This window comes from Salmo trutta, chromosome 16 (genome assembly GCF_901001165.1).
Source record: "Salmo trutta chromosome 16, fSalTru1.1, whole genome shotgun sequence".
Taxonomy (NCBI): Eukaryota; Metazoa; Chordata; class Actinopteri; order Salmoniformes; family Salmonidae; genus Salmo; species Salmo trutta.
Window position 1 is genome coordinate 3,331,212 of NC_042972.1, and position 21,248 is coordinate 3,352,459.

Sequence of the window (21,248 nt, forward strand, 5' to 3'; positions counted from 1 at the left end):
CTCTTCTCTCTCTGTCTCTCTCTCGTTCTCTCTCTCTGTCTCTCTCTCTCTCTGTCTCTCTCTCTCTCTCTCTCTCTGTCTCTCTCTCTGTCTCTCTCTCTCTCTCTCTCTCTCTGTCTCTCTCTCTGTCTCTCTCTCTGTCTCTCTCTCTGTCTCTCTCTCTCTCTCTCTCTCTGTCTCTCTCTCTCTCTCTCTCTGTCTCTCTCTCTCTCTGTCTCTCTCTCTCTCTCTCTCTCTCTCTCTCTCTCTCTCTCTCCTCTCACACACAGATAGAGAGATCACCACCACACATCTCTGTATAGCTGGCTAGTCCTGAAAACGCATCGTTACCGGCCAGTCATGTGGTTCTCATCAGTACTTGAAACGGGGCCAGAATTGCACGTTTAACTTCTCAATGCTTTAGTCTTTATGTAGAAACTAATGTATCGTCCTACCGGTAGGTCCCAATCCCCTGCTCCCCAACCCTCCTTCCCTATAAATACCGTCCATAGGTGGCCTGGTGCCATGATAGATATTATACATACATTTTTATTCTGCTGAACAGTCATCAACAAGACTTAGAGAAGCAAGTGTCTCTGAGACGCCCAGCGTGACTTAGAGAAGCAAGTATCTCTGAGACACCCAGCGTGACTTAAAGGAGCAAGTGCCTCTGAGACGCCCAGCGTGACTTAGAGAAGCAAGTATCTCTGAGACACCCAGCGTGACTTAAAGGAGCAAGTGCCTCTGAGACGCCCAGCGTGACTTAGAGGAGGAGCAAGTGTCTCTGAGACGCCCAGCGTGACTTAGAGAAGCAAGCGTCTCTGAGACGCCCAGCGTGACTTAGAGAAGCAAGTGTCTGTGAGTCGCCCAGCGTGACTTAGAGAAGCAAGTGTCTCTGAGTCGCCCAGCGTGACTTAGAGAAGCAAGTGTCTCTGAGTCGCCCAGCGTGACTTAGAGGAGGAGCAAGTGTCTCTGAGACGCCCAGCGTGACTTAGAGAAGCAAGCGTCTCTGAGACGCCCAGCGTGACTTAGAGAAGCAAGTGTCTGTGAGACACCCAGCGTGACTTAGAGGAGCAAATTCTCAAAAATGACGGCTTATGGTAGAGAAATTAACATAAAATCCTCTGGCAACAGCTCTGGTGGACATTCCTACAGTCAGCATGCCAGTTACACGCTCTCTCAAAACTTGATAGTGGCCTTTTATTGTCCCCAGCACAAGGTGCACCTGTGTAATAATCATGATGTTTAATCAGCTTCTTGATATGCCACACCTGTCAGGTAGATGGATTATCTTGGCAAATGAGAACTGCTCACTAAAAAGGATGTAAACAAATTTGTGTACAAAATTTGAGAGAAATAAGCTTTTTGTGCATATGGAACATTTCTGGGATCTTTTATTTCAGCTCATGAAACATGGGACCAACACTTTCACATTTTGTGTTTATTTTTTTGTTCAGTATAAATCCAAAATAGTTATTTTTCTTTTTATATCATTAAGTGGTCAAACTGAGCATCTAACCAATTAGGCTACTATACAGTTGGTAGTGCCAATAGGGAAGTCTCTGTTTTAGTCACTGTGCTGTGTAGCTAAAATTACCCCACTGCTAAGCTAGTTAATGAGTAGCTAAAATTACCCCACTGCTAAGCTAGTTAATGAGTAGCTAAAATTACCCCACTGCTAAGCTAGTTAATGTTTCTGTACAATGACCCCACTGCTAAGCTAGTTAACGTGTAGCTACAATGACCCCACTGCTAAGCTAGTTAATGTGTAGCTACAATGACCCCACTGCTAAGCTAGTTAATGTGTAGCTACAATGACCCCACTGCTAAGCTAGTTAATGTGTAGCTACAATGACCCCACTGCTAAGCTAGTTAATGTGTAGCTACAATGACCCCACTGCTAAGCTAGTTAATGTTTCTTTACAATGACCCCACTGCTAAGCTAGTTAATGTTTCTGTACAATGACCCCACAGCTAAGCTAGTTAATGTGTAGCTACAATGACCCCACTGCTAAGCTAGTTAATGTGTAGCTACAATGACCCCACTGCTAAGCTAGTTAATATGTAGCTACAATGACCCCACTGCTAAGCTAGTTAACGTGTAGCTACAATGACTCCACTGCTAAGCTAGTTAATGTTTCTGTACATTGACCCCACTGCTAAGCTAGTTAATGTTTCTGTACAATGACACCACTGCTAAGCTAGTTAATGTTTCTGTACAATGACCCCACAGCTAAGCTAGTTAATGTGTAGCTACAATGACCCCACTGCTAAGCTAGTTAATGTGTCGCTACAATGACCCCACTGCTAAGCTAGTTAACATGTAGCTACAATGACCCCACTGCTAAGCTAGTTAACGTGTAGCTACAATGACCCCACTGCTAAGCTAGTTAATGTTTCTGTACAATGACCCCACTGCTAAGCTAGTTAATGTGTAGCTACAATGACCCCACTGCTAAGCTAGTTAATGTGTAGCTACAATGACCCCACTGCTAAGCTAGTTAACGTGTAGCTACAATGACTCCACTGCTAAGCTAGTTAATGTTTCTGTACAATGACCCCACTGCTAAGCTAGTTAATGTTTCTGTACAATGACACCACTGCTAAGCTAGTTAATGTTTCTGTACAATGACCCCACTGCTAAGCAAGTTAATGTTTCTGTACAATGACCCCACTGCTAACTAGTTAATGTTTCTGTACAATGACCCCACTGCTAAGCTAATTAATGTGTCGCTACAATGACCCCACTGCTAAGCTAGTTAATGTTTCTGTACAATGACCCCACGGCTAAGCTAGTTAATGTTTCTGTACAATGACCCCACTGCTCAGCTAGTTAATGTGTCGCTACAATGACCCCACTGCTAAGCTAGTTAACGTGTAGCTACAATGACCCCACTGCTAAGCTAGTTAATGTTTCTGTACAATGACCCCACTGCTAAGCTAGTTAATGTGTAGCTACAATGACCCCACTGCTAAGCTAGTTAACGTGTAGCTACAATGACCCCACTGCTAAGCTAGTTAATGTTTCTGTACAATGACCCCACTGCTAAGCTAGTTAATGTGTCTGTACAATGACCCCACTGCTAAGCTAGTTAACGTGTAGCTACAATTACCCCACTGCTAAGCTAGTTAATGTTTCTGTACAATGACCCCACTGCTAAGCTAATTAATGTGTCTGTACAATGACCCCACTGCTAAGCTAGTTAACATGTAGCTACAATGACCCCACTGCTAAGCTAGTTAACGTGTAGCTACAGTGACCCCACTGCTAAGCTAGTTAATGTTTCTGTACAATGACCCCACTGCTAAGCTAGTTAATGTGTCTGTACAATGACCCCACTGCTAAGCTAATTAATGTGTAGCTACAATGACCCCACTGCTAAGCTAGTTAACATGTAGCTACAATGACCCCACTGCTAAGCTAGTTAACATGTAGCTACAATGACCCCACTGCTAAGCTAGTTAAAGTGTAGCTACAATGACCCCACTGCTAAGCTAGTTAATGTTTCTGTACAATGACCCCACTGCTAAGCTAGTTAATGTGTCTGTACAATGACCCCACTGCTAAGCTAATTAATGTGTAGCTACAATGACCCCACTGCTAAGCTAGTTAACATGTAGCTACAATGACCCCACTGCTAAGCTAGTTAATGTGTAGCTACAATGACCCCACTGCTAAGCTAGTTAACGTGTAGCTACAATGACCACACTGCTAAGCTAGTTAACGTGTAGCTACAATGACCCCACTGCTAAGCTAGTTAACATGTAGCTACAATGACCCCACTGCTAAGCTAGTTAACATGTAGCTACAATGACCCCACTGCTTAGCTAGTTAAAGTGTAGCTACAATGACCCCACTGCTAAGCTAGTTAACATGTAGCTACAATGACCCCACTGCTAAGCTAGTTAACATGTAGCTACAATGACCCCACTGCTAAGCTAGTTAAAGTGTAGCTACAATGACCCCACTGCTAAGCTAGTTAATGTGTCTGTACAATGACCCCACTGCTAAGCTAGTTAAAGTGTCACTCATTCACACTCTGTAGCAGCAGCTGGGGTTGCATTCTCAATTCCCATTTTCACTTAGTTTCTGTTTTAGGAATAGACTTTGGGCCAACGTAACCATTTGAACTAGGTTGGAATTACCAGAAATGTCCCAAACTCATACCCAACCAAAGCACAAAATAATGTTAAATGCATGTTGCCGTCAGTGCTAAGTATTACACAATTCTTTTTCCATAATCTTTCCATGTGGCATTGATATCTGCTTGCCACAGCAGTAACTGCAGTCTAAAGAGGTACTTATGGGGGAAACACAGAGGGTCCAACTATGTGTAGGTTTGGCTGAGAACACACAGCTACAGTATAATGGAAAGACCCAGATGGGTGTTTTATTCATGTGTCACTACACTATTATCTCTCTCTCTCCCATTGAGTCAGTGTGTAATATAAGTCAGCATACTCGAGATCTGGTTCTAATATTGCTGTCTAGCCGACAATAGACTCTAGACTAGAGCCTGCTTTAAGCTCATCTCGCATTCTGCATGTTAAAAGGGGGGTAATCTGCGATTGGTAATTGTTTATTTATTTATTTTACTTTTAAATGTATGATATATTATATAACCTATAAATCCCTCATGGGCTAAATTCAACTGTTATACCATAACTTATCAGAATCCAAAAATAGAAGCTTGTTTTACTCCATTGTTTGTAAACAATGTAATTGTAAGAAAACACCGTAGCCGTCAAAACATTGGTTAAAACTATATTTTTAATATCATGGATGATGGCCAGTCCATAAATCCATAGCTCAATCTATGAATTTGCAGTCTGAAGGGGTACTTATGGAGAACTCAGAAGGTCCAACTATGTCAGGGTTTGGCTGAGACTCCCAGCTCTAAAGGAAAAGAGTATTTTATTCATGTTTCAGTACAGTATCATCTTTCTCCCATTGAGTTTGTGTAATATTTTCCTACGGAAGAATCGGTCAGTTTACTGAGATCTGGTTCTAACCTCAGTGTCTAGCCTACAATAGAGATGACTCCAGTCATTTTTAGATTCAAATGTATCATCTCCCCCCTGACACGTCTCACATTCTGTCTGTTGAATAATTGAAACAATCAAGTCTTTAAATAGGCTTACATACCGTACAGTGCCTTCTGAAAGTATTCACGCCCCTGGACTTTTTCCACATTTTGTTGTGTTTACAAAGTGGGATTAAAATTGTTTTAATTGTCCTTTTTTTTGTCAACGATCTACACCAAAAGCGCTGTCAAACTGTACTTTTTTTTTTTACAAACCCCCCCCCATCATATCTTTATTACGTACAATTTCAACCCCCTAAGTCAATACAAGTTATAATAACCATTGGCAGTGTTTACAGCTGTGAGTCTTTCTGGGTAAGTCTCTGAGAGCTGTGAGTCTTTCTGGGTAAGTCTCTGAGAGCTTTGCACACCTGGATAGTTCAACATTTGCCCATTTATTATTTTCAAAGTTCTTCAAGCTCTGTCAAATTGGTTGTTGATCATTGCTAGACAACCATTTTCAGGTCTTGCCATAGATTTTCAAGCAGATTTAAATCAAAACTGTAACTCTGCCACTCAGGAACATTCACTGTCTTCTTGGTAAGCAACTCCAGTGTAGATCTGGCCTTGTGTTTTAGGTTATTGTCCTGATGAAAGGTAAATTCAGCTCCCAGTGTCTGGTGAAAAGCAGACTGAATGTTTCTGGTGAAATCCCTGAGCGGTTTCCTTCCTCTCCGGCAACTGAGTTAGGAAGGACGCCTGTATCTTTGTAGTGACTGGGTGTATTGATACACCATCCAAAGTGTAATTAATAACTTTATGCTTAAAGGGATATTCAATGTCTGCTTTATATATTGTTACCCATCTACCAATAGGTGCCCTTCTTTGCGAGGCATTGGAAAACCTCCCTGGTCTTTGTGGTTGAATCTGTGTTTGAAATTCACTGCTTCACATTATCTGTATGTGTGGGGTACAGAGATGAGATATTCATTCAAAATCATGTTAATAACCTCTTTTATTGCAAACAGAGTGAGTCCGTCCATGCAAATTGTTACTCCTGAACTTATTTTGGCCATAACAAAGGGGTTGACTCAAGACATTTCAGCTTTTCATTTGTAAGTAATTTGTCAAAATAAAAACAATTTCACTTTGACATTATAGGGTGTTGTGTGTGTGTGTGTAGGCTATTGACCAACAATCTCAATGTACATGTTTTTTAATTCAGGTTGTAACACAACAAAATGTGGAAAAAGTCAAGGGGTGTGAATACTTTCTGAAGGCTCTGTATGTAATTCCAGAAGGTTGATTTTAAGAATCCAAGAATCAGAATCTATGTACAGTTGAAGTCAGAAGTTTACATCATTAGCCAAATACATTTAAACTCAGTTTATTCACAATTCCTGACATTTAATCCTAGTAAAAATTCCCTGTCTTAGGTCAGTTAGGATCACCACTTTATTTTAAGAATGTGAAATGTCAGAATAATAGTAGAGAGAATGATTTATTTCAGGTTTTATTTCTTTCATCACATTCCCAGTGGGTCAGAAGTTTACATACGCTCAATTAGTATTTGGTAGCATTGCCCTTAAATTGTTTAACTTGGGTCAAATGTTTCGGGTAGCCTTCCACAAGCTTCCCACAATAAGTTGGATGAATTTTGGTCCATTCCTCCTGACAGAGCTGGTGTAACTAAGTCAGGTTTATTGGCCTCCTTGCGCGCACACACTTTTTCAATTCTGCCCACAAATTTTCTATGGGATTGAGGTCAGGGCTTTGTGATGGCCACTCCAATACCTTGACTTTGTTGTCCTTAAGCCATTTTGCCACAACTTTGGAAGTATGCTTGGGGTCATTGTCCATTTGGAAGACCCTTTTGCGACCAAGCTTTAACTTCCTGACTGATGTCTTGAGTTGTTGCTTCAATATATCCACATAATTGTCCTCCCTCATGATGCCATCTATTTTGTGAAGTGCACCAGTCCCTCCTGCTGCAAAACACGTACTTTGGTGCGAAAAGTGCAAATCAATCCCAGAAGAGCAAAGGACCTTGTGAAGATGCTGGAGGAAACGGGTACAAAAGTATCTATATCCACAGTAAAACGAGTCCTATATCGACATAACCTGAAAGGCCGCTCAGCAAGGAAGAAGTCACTGCTCCAAAACCACCATAAAAAAGCCAGACTACGGCATGATGCTGCCACCCCCGTGCTTCACGGTTGGGATGGTGTTCTTTGGCTTGCAAGCCTCCCCCTTTTTCCTCCAAACATAACGATGGTCATTATGGCCAAAATATATATATTTTTGTTTCATCAGACCAGAGGACATTTCTCCAAAAAGTACGATCTTTGTCCCCATGTGCAGTTGCAAACCGTAGTCTGGCATTTTTATGGCGGTTTTGGAGCAGTGGCTTCTTCCTTGCTGAGCGGCCTTTCAGGTTATGTTGATATAGGACTCGTTTTACTGTGGATTTAGATACTTTTGTACCTGTTTCCTCCAGCATCTTCACAAGGTCCTTTGCTGTTGTTCTGGGATTGATTTGCACTTTTCGCACCAAAGTACGTTCATCCCTAGGAGACAGAACACGTCTCCTTCCTGAGCGGTATGACGGCTGTGTGGTCCCATGATGTTTATACTTGTGTACTTTTGTTTGTACCGATGAACGTGGTACCTTCAGGCGTTTTTGGAAATTGCTCCCAATGATGAACCAGACTTGTAGAGGTCTTGGCTGATTTCTTTAGATTTTTCTCATGATGTCAAGCAAAGAGGCACTGAGTTTGAAGGTAGGCCTTGAAATACATCCACAGGTACACCTCCAATTGACTCAAATGATGTCAATTAGCCTATCAGAAGCTTCTAAAGCCATGACATCATTTTCTGGAATTTTCCAAGCTGTTTAAAGGCACAGTCAACTTAGTGTATGTAAACCTCTGACCCACTGGAATTGTGATACAGTGAATTATAAGTGAAATAATCGATCTGTTAACCATTTTTGGAAAAATTACTTGTGTCATGCACAAAGTAGATGTCTTAACCGACTTGGCAAAACTATAGTTTGTTAACAAGAAATTTGTGGAGTGGTTGAAAAACGAGTTTTAATGACTCCAAGCTAAGTGTATGTAAACTTCCGACTTCAACTGTATTTAACACCAGAAGGTCATGTCTATTAGTTGTCTGTGTTCATGAGTATTTAGATAGCCGACTTATTCACAACCAGTTCAGTTCATCATGGGGGTCGACACAGAAACCCTGTTCATCAGTGGGGTCAACATAGAAACCCTGTTCATCAGGGGGGTCAACATAGAAACCCTGTTCATCAGGGGGGTCAACATAGAAACCCTATTCATCAGGGGGGTCAACATAGAAACCCTGTTCATCAGGGGGGTCAACATAGAAACCCTGTTCATCAGGGGGGTCAACACAGAAACCCTGTTCATCAGGGGGTCAACATAGAAACCCTGTTCATCAGGGGGGTCAACATAGAAACCCTGTTCATCAGGGGGGTCAACATAGAAACCCTGTTCATCAGGGGTCAACATAGAAATCCTGTTCATCAGGGGTCAACATAGAAACCCTGTTCATCAGGGGGGTCAACATAGAAACCCTGTTCATCAGGGGGGTCAACATAGAAACCCTGTTCATCAGTGGGGTCAACATAGAAACCCTGTTCATCAGGGGGGTTAACATAGAAACCCTGTTCATCAGGGGGGTCAACACAGAAACCCTGTTCATCAGGGGGGTTAACATAGAAACCCTGTTCATCAGGGGGGGTCAACACAGAAATCCTGTTCATCAGGGGTCAACATAGAAACCCTGTTCATCAGGGGTCAACATAGAAACCCTGTTCATCAGGGGGGTCAACACAGAAACCCTGTTCATCAGGGGGGTCAACATAGAAACCCTGTTCATCAGGGGGGTCAACACAGAAACCCTGTTCATCAGTGGGGTCAACATAGAAACCCTGTTCATCAGGGGGGTCAACACAGAAACCCTGTTCATCAGGGGGGTCAACACAGAAACCCTGTTCATCAGGGGGGTCAACACAGAAACCCTGTTCATCAGTGGGGTCAACATAGAAACCCTGTTCATCAGGGGTCAACATAGAAACCCTGTTCATCAGGGGGGTCAACACAGAAACCCTGTTCATCAGGGGGGTCAACACAGAAACCCTGTTCATCAGGGGGGTCAACACAGAAACCCTGTTCATCAGGGGGGTCAACACAGAAACCCTGTTCATCAGGGGGGTCAACACAGAAACCCTGTTCATCAGGGGGGTCAACACAGAAACCCTGTTCATCGGGGGGTCAACACAGAAACCCTGTTCATCGGGGGGGTCAACACAGAAACCCTGTTCATCGGGGGAGTCAACACAGAAACCCTGTTCATCAGGGGGGGTCAACACAGAAACCCTGTTCATCAGGGGGGGTCAACATAGAAACCCTGTTCATCAGGGGGGGTCAACATAGAAACCCTGTTCATCAGGGGGTCAACATAGAAACCCTGTTCATCAGGGGGGTCAACACAGAAACCCTGTTCATCAGGGGGGGTCAATATAGAAACCCTGTTCACCAGGGGGGTCAACATAGAAACCCTGTTCATCAGGGGGGTCAACACAGAAACCCTGTTCATCAGGGGGGTCAACACAGAAACCCTGTTCATCAAGGGTCAACACAGAAACCCTATTCATCAGGGGGGTCAACACAGAAACCCTGTTCATCAGGGGGGTCAACATAGAAACCCTGTTCATCAGGGGGGTCAACATAGAAACCCTGTTCATCAGGGGGGGTCAACACAGAAACCCTGTTCATCAGGGGGGTCAACATAGAAACCCTGTTCATCAGGGGTCAACATAGAAACCCTGTTCATCAGGGGGGTCAACACAGAAACCCTGTTCATCTGGGGGGTCAACATAGAAACCCTGTTCATCAGGGGGGTCAACATAGAAACCCTGTTCATCAGGGGTCAACATAGAAACCCTGTTCATCAGGGGGGTCAACACAGAAACCCTGTTCATCAGGGGGGTCAACACAGAAACCCTGTTCATCAGGGGGGTCAACATAGAAACCCTGTTCATCAGGGGGGTCAACATGGAAACCCTGTTCATCAGGGGGGTCAACATAGAAACCCTGTTCATCAGGGGGGTCAACACAGAAACCCTGTTCATCAGGGGTCAACATAGAAACCCTGTTCATCAGGGGGGTCAACATAGAAACCCTGTTCATCAGGGGGGTCAACACAGAAACCCTGTTCATCAGGGGGGTCAACACAGAAACCCTGTTCATCAGTGGGGTCAACATAGAAACCCTGTTCATCGGGGGGATCAACACAGAAACCCTGTTCATCAGGGGGTCAACATAGAAACCCTGTTCATCAGGGGTCAACAGAAACCCTGTTCATCAGGGGGGTCAACACAGAAACCCTGTTCATCAGGGGGGTCAACACAGAAACCCTGTTCATCAGGGGCCAACACAGAAACCCTGTTCATCAGTGGGGTCAACATAGAAACCCTGTTCATCAGGGGGGTCAACACAGAAACCCTGTTCATCAGGGGGGTCAACATAGAAACCCTGTTCATCAGGGGTCAACATAGAAACCCTGTTCATCAGGGGGTCAACACATAAACCCTGTTCATCAGGGGCCAACACAGAAACCCTGTTCATCAGTGGGGTCAACATAGAAACCCTGTTCATCAGGGGGGTCAACACAGAAACCCTGTTCATCAGGGGGGTCAACACAGAAACCCTGTTCATCAGGGGTCAACACAGAAACCCTGTTCATCAGGGGGGTCAACACAGAAACCCTGTTCATCGGGGGGGTCAACACAGAAACCCTGTTCATCGGGGGGGTCAACACAGAAACCCTGTTCATCAGGGGGGTCAACACAGAAACCCTGTTCATCAGGGGGGTCAACATAGAAACCCTGTTCATCAGGGGGGTCAACACAGAAACCCTGTTCATCAGGGAGTCAACACAGAAACCCTGTTCATCAGGGGGGTCAACACAGAAACCCTGTTCATCAGGGGGGTCAACACAGAAACCCTGTTCATCAGGGGGGTCAACACAGAAACCCTGTTCATCAGGGGGGTCAACACAGAACCCTGTTCATCAGGGGGGTCAACACAGAAACCCTGTTCATCGGGGGGGTCAACATAGAAACCCTATTCATCGGGGGGATCAACACAGAAACCCTGTTCATCAGGGGGGTCAACATAGAAACCCTGTTCATCAGGGGGGTCAACATAGAAACCCTGTTCATCAGGGGGGGTCAACACAGAAATACTGCTCATCAGGGGTCAACATAGAAACCCTGCTCATCAGGGGGGGTCAACACAGAAACCCTGTTCATCAGGGGTCAACACAGAAACCCTGTTCATCAGGGGGGTCAACACAGAAACCCTGTTCACCAGGGGGGTCAACATAGAAACCCTGTTCACCAGGGGGGTCAACATAGAAACCCTGTTCATCAGGGGGGTCAACACAGAAACCCTGTTCATCAGGGGGGTCAACACAGAAACCCTGTTCATCAGGGGGGTCAACATAGAAACCCTGTTCATCAGGGGTCAACAGAAACCCTGTTCATCAGGGGGGTCAACACAGAAACCCTGTTCATCAGGGGCCAGCACAGAAACCCTGTTCATCAGTGGGGTCAACATAGAAACCCTGTTCATCAGGGGGGTCAACACAGAAACCCTGTTCATCAGGGGGGTCAACATAGAAACCCTGCTTATCAGGGGGGTCAACATAGAAACCCTGTTCATCAGGGGGGGTCAACACAGAAACCCTGTTCATCAGGGGTCAACATAGAAACCCTGTTCATCAGGGGGGTCAACATAGAAACCCTGTTCATCGGGGGGATCAACACAGAAACCCTGTTCATCAGGGGGGTCAACACATAAACCCTGTTCATCAGGGGCCAACACAGAAACCCTGTTCATCAGTGGGGTCAACATAGAAACCCTGTTCATCAGGGGGGTCAACACAGAAACCCTGTTCATCAGGGGGGTCAACACAGAAACCCTGTTCATCAGGGGTCAACACAGAAACCCTGTTTATCGGGGGGTCAACATAGAAACCCTGTTCATCAGGGGGTCAACATAGAAACCCTGTTCATCAGGGGGGTCAACATAGAAACCCTGTTCATCAGGGGGGTCAACACAGAAACCCTGTTCATCAGGGGGGTCAACACAGAAACCCTGTTCATCAGGGGGGTCAACACAGAAACCCTGTTCATCGGGGGGTCAACACAGAAACCCTGTTCATCGGGGGGGTCAACACAGAAACCCTGTTCATCGGGGGAGTCAACACAGAAACCCTGTTCATCAGGGGGGTCAACACAGAAACCCTGTTCATCAGGGGGGTCAACATAGAAACCCTGTTCATCAGGGGGGGTCAACATAGAAACCCTGTTCATCAGGGGGTCAACATAGAAACCCTGTTCATCAGGGGGGTCAACACAGAAACCCTGTTCATCAGGGGGGGTCAATATAGAAACCCTGTTCACCAGGGGGGTCAACATAGAAACCCTGTTCATCAGGGGGGTCAACACAGAAACCCTGTTCATCAGGGGGGTCAACACAGAAACCCTGTTCATCAAGGGTCAACACAGAAACCCTATTCATCAGGGGGGTCAACACAGAAACCCTGTTCATCAGGGGGTCAACATAGAAACCCTGTTCATCAGGGGGGTCAACATAGAAACCCTGTTCATCAGGGGGGTCAACACAGAAACCCTGTTCATCAGGGGGGTCAACATAGAAACCCTGTTCATCAGGGGTCAACATAGAAACCCTGTTCATCAGGGGGGTCAACACAGAAACCCTGTTCATCTGGGGGGTCAACATAGAAACACTGTTCATCAGGGGGGTCAACATAGAAACCCTGTTCATCAGGGGTCAACATAGAAACCCTGTTCATCAGGGGGGTCAACACAGAAACCCTGTTCATCAGGGGGGTCAACACAGAAACCCTGTTCATCAGGGGGGTCAACATAGAAACCCTGTTCATCAGGGGGGTCAACATGGAAACCCTGTTCATCAGGGGGGTCAACATAGAAACCCTGTTCATCAGGGGGGTCAACACAGAAACCCTGTTCATCAGGGGTCAACATAGAAACCCTGTTCATCAGGGGGGTCAACATAGAAACCCTGTTCATCAGGGGGGTCAACACAGAAACCCTGTTCATCAGGGGGGTCAACACAGAAACCCTGTTCATCAGTGGGGTCAACATAGAAACCCTGTTCATCGGGGGGATCAACACAGAAACCCTGTTCATCAGGGGGTCAACATAGAAACCCTGTTCATCAGGGGTCAACAGAAACCCTGTTCATCAGGGGGGTCAACACAGAAACCCTGTTCATCAGGGGGGTCAACACAGAAACCCTGTTCATCAGGGGCCAACACAGAAACCCTGTTCATCAGTGGGGTCAACTTAGAAACCCTGTTCATCAGGGGGGTCAACACAGAAACCCTGTTCATCAGGGGGGTCAACATAGAAACCCTGTTCATCAGGGGTCAACATAGAAACCCTGTTCATCAGGGGGTCAACACATAAACCCTGTTCATCAGGGGCCAACACAGAAACCCTGTTCATCAGTGGGGTCAACATAGAAACCCTGTTCATCAGGGGGGTCAACACAGAAACCCTGTTCATCAGGGGGGTCAACACAGAAACCCTGTTCATCAGGGGTCAACACAGAAACCCTGTTCATCAGGGGGGTCAACACAGAAACCCTGTTCATCGGGGGGGTCAACACAGAAACCCTGTTCATCGGGGGGGTCAACACAGAAACCCTGTTCATCAGGGGGGTCAACACAGAAACCCTGTTCATCAGGGGGGTCAACATAGAAACCCTGTTCATCAGGGGGGTCAACACAGAAACCCTGTTCATCAGGGAGTCAACACAGAAACCCTGTTCATCAGGGGGGTCAACACAGAAACCCTGTTCATCAGGGGGGTCAACACAGAAACCCTGTTCATCAGGGGGGTCAACACAGAACCCTGTTCATCCTGGGGGTCAACATAGAAACCCTGTTCATCAGGGGGGTCAACACAGAAACCCTGTTCATCGGGGGGGTCAACATAGAAACCCTATTCATCGGGGGGATCAACACAGAAACCCTGTTCATCAGGGGGGTCAACATAGAAACCCTGTTCATCAGGGGGGTCAACATAGAAACCCTGTTCATCAGGGGGGGTCAACACAGAAACACTGCTCATCAGGGGTCAACATAGAAACCCTGCTCATCAGGGGGGGTCAACACAGAAACCCTGTTCATCAGGGGTCAACACAGAAACCCTGTTCATCAGGGGGGTCAACACAGAAACCCTGTTCACCAGGGGGGTCAACATAGAAACCCTGTTCACCAGGGGGGTCAACATAGAAACCCTGTTCATCAGGGGGGTCAACACAGAAACCCTGTTCATCAGGGGGGTCAACACAGAAACCCTGTTCATCAGGGGGGTCAACATAGAAACCCTGTTCATCAGGGGTCAACAGAAACCCTGTTCATCAGGGGGGTCAACACAGAAACCCTGTTCATCAGGGGCCAGCACAGAAACCCTGTTCATCAGTGGGGTCAACATAGAAACCCTGTTCATCAGGGGGGTCAACACAGAAACCCTGTTCATCAGGGGGGTCAACATAGAAACCCTGCTTATCAGGGGGGTCAACATAGAAACCCTGTTCATCAGGGGGGGTCAACACAGAAACCCTGTTCATCAGGGGTCAACATAGAAACCCTGTTCATCAGGGGGGTCAACATAGAAACCCTGTTCATCGGGGGGATCAACACAGAAACCCTGTTCATCAGGGGGGTCAACACATAAACCCTGTTCATCAGGGGCCAACACAGAAACCCTGTTCATCAGTGGGGTCAACATAGAAACCCTGTTCATCAGGGGGGTCAACACAGAAACCCTGTTCATCAGGGGGGTCAACACAGAAACCCTGTTCATCAGGGGTCAACACAGAAACCCTGTTTATCGGGGGGTCAACATAGAAACCCTGTTCATCAGGGGGTCAACATAGAAACCCTGTTCATCAGGGGGGGTCAACATAGAAACCCTGTTCATCAGGGGGGTCAACACAGAAACCCTGTTCATCAGGGGGGTCAACACAGAAACCCTGTTCATCAGGGGGGTCAACACAGAAACCCTGTTCATCGGGGGGTCAACACAGAAACCCTGTTCATCGGGGGGGTCAACACAGAAACCCTGTTCATCGGGGGAGTCAACACAGAAACCCTGTTCATCAGGGGGGGTCAACACAGAAACCCTGTTCATCAGGGGGGTCAACATAGAAACCCTGTTCATCAGGGGGGGTCAACATAGAAACCCTGTTCATCAGGGGGTCAACATAGAAACCCTGTTCATCAGGGGGGTCAACACAGAAACCCTGTTCATCAGGGGGGGTCAATATAGAAACCCTGTTCACCAGGGGGGTCAACATAGAAACCCTGTTCATCAGGGGGGTCAACACAGAAACCCTGTTCATCAGGGGGGTCAACACAGAAACCCTGTTCATCAAGGGTCAACACAGAAACCCTATTCATCAGGGGGGTCAACACAGAAACCCTGTTCATCAGGGGGGTCAACATAGAAACCCTGTTCATCAGGGGGGTCAACATAGAAACCCTGTTCATCAGGGGGGTCAACACAGAAACCCTGTTCATCAGGGGGGTCAACATAGAAACCCTGTTCATCAGGGGTCAACATAGAAACCCTGTTCATCAGGGGGGTCAACACAGAAACCCTGTTCATCTGGGGGGTCAACATAGAAACACTGTTCATCAGGGGGGTCAACATAGAAACCCTGTTCATCAGGGGTCAACATAGAAACCCTGTTCATCAGGGGGGTCAACACAGAAACCCTGTTCATCAGGGGGGTCAACACAGAAACCCTGTTCATCAGGGGGGTCAACATAGAAACCCTGTTCATCAGGGGGGTCAACATGGAAACCCTGTTCATCAGGGGGGTCAACATAGAAACCCTGTTCATCAGGGGGGTCAACACAGAAACCCTGTTCATCAGGGGTCAACATAGAAACCCTGTTCATCAGGGGGGTCAACATAGAAACCCTGTTCATCAGGGGGGTCAACACAGAAACCCTGTTCATCAGGGGGGTCAACACAGAAACCCTGTTCATCAGTGGGGTCAACATAGAAACCCTGTTCATCGGGGGGATCAACACAGAAACCCTGTTCATCAGGGGGTCAACATAGAAACCCTGTTCATCAGGGGTCAACAGAAACCCTGTTCATCAGGGGGGTCAACACAGAAACCCTGTTCATCAGGGGGGTCAACACAGAAACCCTGTTCATCAGGGGCCAACACAGAAACCCTGTTCATCAGTGGGGTCAACATAGAAACCCTGTTCATCAGGGGGGTCAACACAGAAACCCTGTTCATCAGGGGGGTCAACATAGAAACCCTGTTCATCAGGGGTCAACATAGAAACCCTGTTCATCAGGGGGTCAACACATAAACCCTGTTCATCAGGGGCCAACACAGAAACCCTGTTCATCAGTGGGGTCAACATAGAAACCCTGTTCATCAGGGGGGTCAACACAGAAACCCTGTTCATCAGGGGGGTCAACACAGAAACCCTGTTCATCAGGGGTCAACACAGAAACCCTGTTCATCAGGGGGGTCAACACAGAAACCCTGTTCATCAGGGGGGTCAACACAGAAACCCTGTTCATCGGGGGGGTCAACACAGAAACCCTGTTCATCAGGGGGGTCAACACAGAAACCCTGTTCATCAGGGGGGTCAACATAGAAACCCTGTTCATCAGGGGGGTCAACACAGAAACCCTGTTCATCAGGGAGTCAACACAGAAACCCTGTTCATCAGGGGGGTCAACACAGAAACCCTGTTCATCAGGGGGGTCAACACAGAAACCCTGTTCATCAGGGGGGTCAACACAGAACCCTGTTCATCCTGGGGGTCAACATAGAAACCCTGTTCATCAGGGGGGTCAACACAGAAACCCTGTTCATCGGGGGGGTCAACATAGAAACCCTATTCATCGGGGGGATCAACACAGAAACCCTGTTCATCAGGGGGGTCAACATAGAAACCCTGTTCATCAGGGGGGTCAACATAGAAACCCTGTTCATCAGGGGGGGTCAACACAGAAACACTGCTCATCAGGGGTCAACATAGAAACCCTGCTCATCAGGGGGGGTCAACACAGAAACCCTGTTCATCAGGGGTCAACACAGAAACCCTGTTCATCAGGGGGGTCAACACAGAAACCCTGTTCACCAGGGGGGTCAACATAGAAACCCTGTTCACCAGGGGGGTCAACATAGAAACCCTGTTCATCAGGGGGGTCAACACAGAAACCCTGTTCATCAGGGGGGTCAACACAGAAACCCTGTTCATCAGGGGGGTCAACATAGAAACCCTGTTCATCAGGGGTCAACAGAAACCCTGTTCATCAGGGGGGTCAACACAGAAACCCTGTTCATCAGGGGCCAGCACAGAAACCCTGTTCATCAGTGGGGTCAACATAGAAACCCTGTTCATCAGGGGGGTCAACACAGAAACCCTGTTCATCAGGGGGGTCAACATAGAAACCCTGCTTATCAGGGGGGTCAACATAGAAACCCTGTTCATCAGGGGGGGTCAACACAGAAACCCTGTTCATCAGGGGTCAACATAGAAACCCTGTTCATCAGGGGGGTCAACATAGAAACCCTGTTCATCGGGGGGATCAACACAGAAACCCTGTTCATCAGGGGGTCAACACATAAACCCTGTTCATCAGGGGCCAACACAGAAACCCTGTTCATCAGTGGGGTCAACATAGAAACCCTGTTCATCAGGGGGGTCAACACAGAAACCCTGTTCATCAGGGGGGTCAACACAGAAACCCTGTTCATCAGGGGTCAACACAGAAACCCTGTTCATCGGGGGGGTCAACATAGAAACCCTGTTCATCAGGGGGTCAACATAGAAACCCTGTTCATCAGGGGGGTCAACATAGAAACCCTGTTCATCAGGGGGGTCAACACAGAAACCCTGTTCATCAGGGGGGTCAACATAGAAACCCTGTTCATCAGGGGGGTCAACATAGAAACCCTGTTCATCAGGGGGGTCAACATAGAAACCCTGTTCATCAGGGGGGTCAACACAGAAACCCTGTTCATCAGGGGGGTCAACATAGAAACCCTGTTCATCAGGGGGGGTCAACACAGAAACCCTGTTCATCAGGGGGGTCAACATAGAAACCCTGTTCATCAGGGGGGGTCAACACAGAAACCCTGTTCATCAGGGGGGTCAACATAGAAACCCTGTTCATCAGGGGGGTCAACACAGAAACCCTGTTCATCAGGGGGTCAACACAGAAACCCTGTTCATCAGGGGGGTCAACATAGAAACCCTGTTCATCAGGGGGGTCAACACAGAAACCCTGTTCATCAAGGGGGTCAACACAGAAACCCTGTTCATCAGGGGGGTCAACATAGAAACCCTGTTCATCAGGGGGGTCAACACAGAAACCCTGTTCATCAGGGGGGTCAACATAGAAACCCTCTTCATCAGGGGGGTCAACATAGAAACCCTGTTCATCAGGGGGGTCAACATAGAAACCCTGTTCATCAGGGGGGTCAACACAGAAACCCTGTTCATCAGGGGGGTCAACATAGAAACCCTGTTCATCAGGGGGGTCAACACAGAAACCCTGTTCATCAGGGGGTCAACACAGAAACCCTGTTCATCAGGGGGGTCAACACAGAAACCCTGTTCATCAGGGGTCAACATAGAAACCCTGTTCATCAGGGGGTCAACATAGAAACCCTGTTCATCAGGGGGGTCAACACAGAAACCCTGTTCATCAGGGGGGTCAACACAGAAACCCTGTTCATCAGGGGTCAACATAGAAACCCTGTTCATCAGGGGGGGTCAACACAGAAACCCTGTTCATCAGGGGGTCAACATAGAAACCCTGTTCATCAGGGGGGTCAACACAGAAACCCTGTTCATCAGGGGGGTCAACATAGAAACCCTGTTCATCAGGGGGGTCAACACAGAAACCCTGTTCATCAGGGGGGGTCAACACAGAAACCCTGTTCATCAGGGGGTCAACACAGAAACCCTGTTCATCAGGGGGGTCAACATGGAAACCCTGTTCATCAGGGGGGGTCAACATAGAAACCCTGTTCATCAGGGGGGTCAACACAGAAACCCTGTTCATCAGGGGGGTCAACACAGAAACCCTGTTCATCAGGGGGGGTCAACACAGAAACCCTGTTCATCAGGGGGGTCAACACAGAAACCCTGTTCATCAGGGGGGTCAACACAGAAACCCTGTTCATCAGGGGGTCAACATAGAAACCCTGTTCATCAGGGGGGGTCAACACAGAAACCCTGTTCATCAGGGGGGTCAACACAGAAACCCTGTTCATCAGGGGGGTCAACATAGAAACCCTGTTCATCAGGGGGGTCAACACAGAAACCCTGTTCATCAGGGGGGTCAACACAGAAACCCTGTTCATCAGGGGGGTCAACACAGAAACCCTGTTCATCAGGGGGGGGTCAACACAGAAACCCTGTTCATCAGGGGGGTCAACATAGAAACCCTGTTCATCAGGGGGGTCAACATAGAAACCCTGTTCATCAGGGGGGTCAACACAGAAACCCTGTTCATCAGGGGGGTCAACACAGAAACCCTGTTCATCAGGGGGGTCAACACAGAAACCCTGTTCATCAGGGGGGTCAACACAGAAATGTAGTGTTGTTTATGTATTTAACTTCAGAAGGTTGTTATGTTGATTATTCTTCATGGTTCAGGTTTATTAGACTTTAGCCTAGAGACATATTTACAGGTCAACACGAGTATCACTGTCATTCAGGATAGAGTCTGATTAGGTTACCACCAGAGACAGACTGACAGTTGAGAGTTGTTTCCATGGATACCTACCAACCACTGTGTGTGTTTTGACTGTGTTTTTGTGTGTGTGGTGTGTGTGTGTGTGTGTGTGTGTGTGTGTGTGTGTTTTGACTCTGTGTGTCATTGAAACGAGAGGAAAATATGACCGACTGAACTGATCCCAGCAGGTTACCGTAAACTTTCATTTGTACACCTACTGTCTGCGTCATCAAAAACAGAGGTCATGCGACAGGAAGAGACGTGATCAGTGGCTTTACATCCCAAATGGCACCCTAGTCCCTTATATAGTGCACTAACGTTACCCTATTGGCCACGGTCACAAAGCAGTGCACATACAGGGTGAATTTCAGACGTAGACAATGGTTCATGGCCGATTAGCTGCTATGCTAGTCTCTCTCTTCAGAAAGCAGATGTTTATAATAGTTTCTCAGTAGCTTTCTCAGATGAAGTCGACTTTCAGTCACAGCATTATAAACCCTTTGAGCGTTAGTTCAGCGTGACCTTAGCCTGGTTTCCAGATCTGTTTGTGTTGTCTTTGTCAATGACCATAGAAGTTGGCAAAACAGCACAAACAGATCTGAGACCGGGCGAGTGTGCCCCTAATATCCAACAATAACTCTGTTATCCACCTGTATTTTTCCAGTTACTGGAAAATGTTCCTGAGGTATTTAAAGAAAATGTGCTTATAGTTGTGTGGTTTTGTATTAATGGTACGTGTTTTGAGATATTCAACAGGTTCTCGAAGGGCCACAGAGTAGCTATTCTTTCATTCTTAACGACCTCAACATGTCCTGACATCATATACGCCAGGTAACGCCTGCAGTGCTAATCTGAGAACTCGTTTTTGAATCCCAAGTGGCACACTATTCCCCACATAATAAACACTACTTTTGACCTTACCACTATGGGTCCTGGTGTAAAGTAGTGCACTGTGGGAGGGAATAGGGTGCTGTTTGGGACGTACCCTTGTCATGGGGTCTGCAGAGCATCAGGTTGAGTCCTCTGGCTTCTCAGTTTGTAATAAATTGGTTCATTGAAGCAGGAAAGTGATTTGAATCATAACAAAGACTTCTTTATTTGAGTCGTAGTAACATCGTGTGTTTTGTACAGATATGAAAGAAAATAAGAGAAAAAATACCTTGTACTTTGTATGAACTTGTCGATTAATGCAATTCACAAATGTAGCTTTTTTTGTTTTTATAAATTCATATCCCCACTTTTAAATCTAAGCCAGCCAGGTACACGTTGCAGACAGTATCAAACACTGAAAACTATTGTAAAAGTTTCCATTCCACAGTATGGGTTTCAATGTTTGATTATACAGTAGAGTTGCTTTATAGAATGACTGATGA

At 46.8% G+C, this 21,248-nt stretch overlaps 1 protein-coding gene across 1 annotated transcript in view; it reads left to right on the top strand.

Annotated features, from left to right (window-relative positions):
- cenpp (centromere protein P) overlaps window positions 1-21,248 on the top strand; it is a 216,498-nt gene that overhangs the window by 128,718 nt on the left and 66,532 nt on the right. The window lies entirely within an intron of this gene.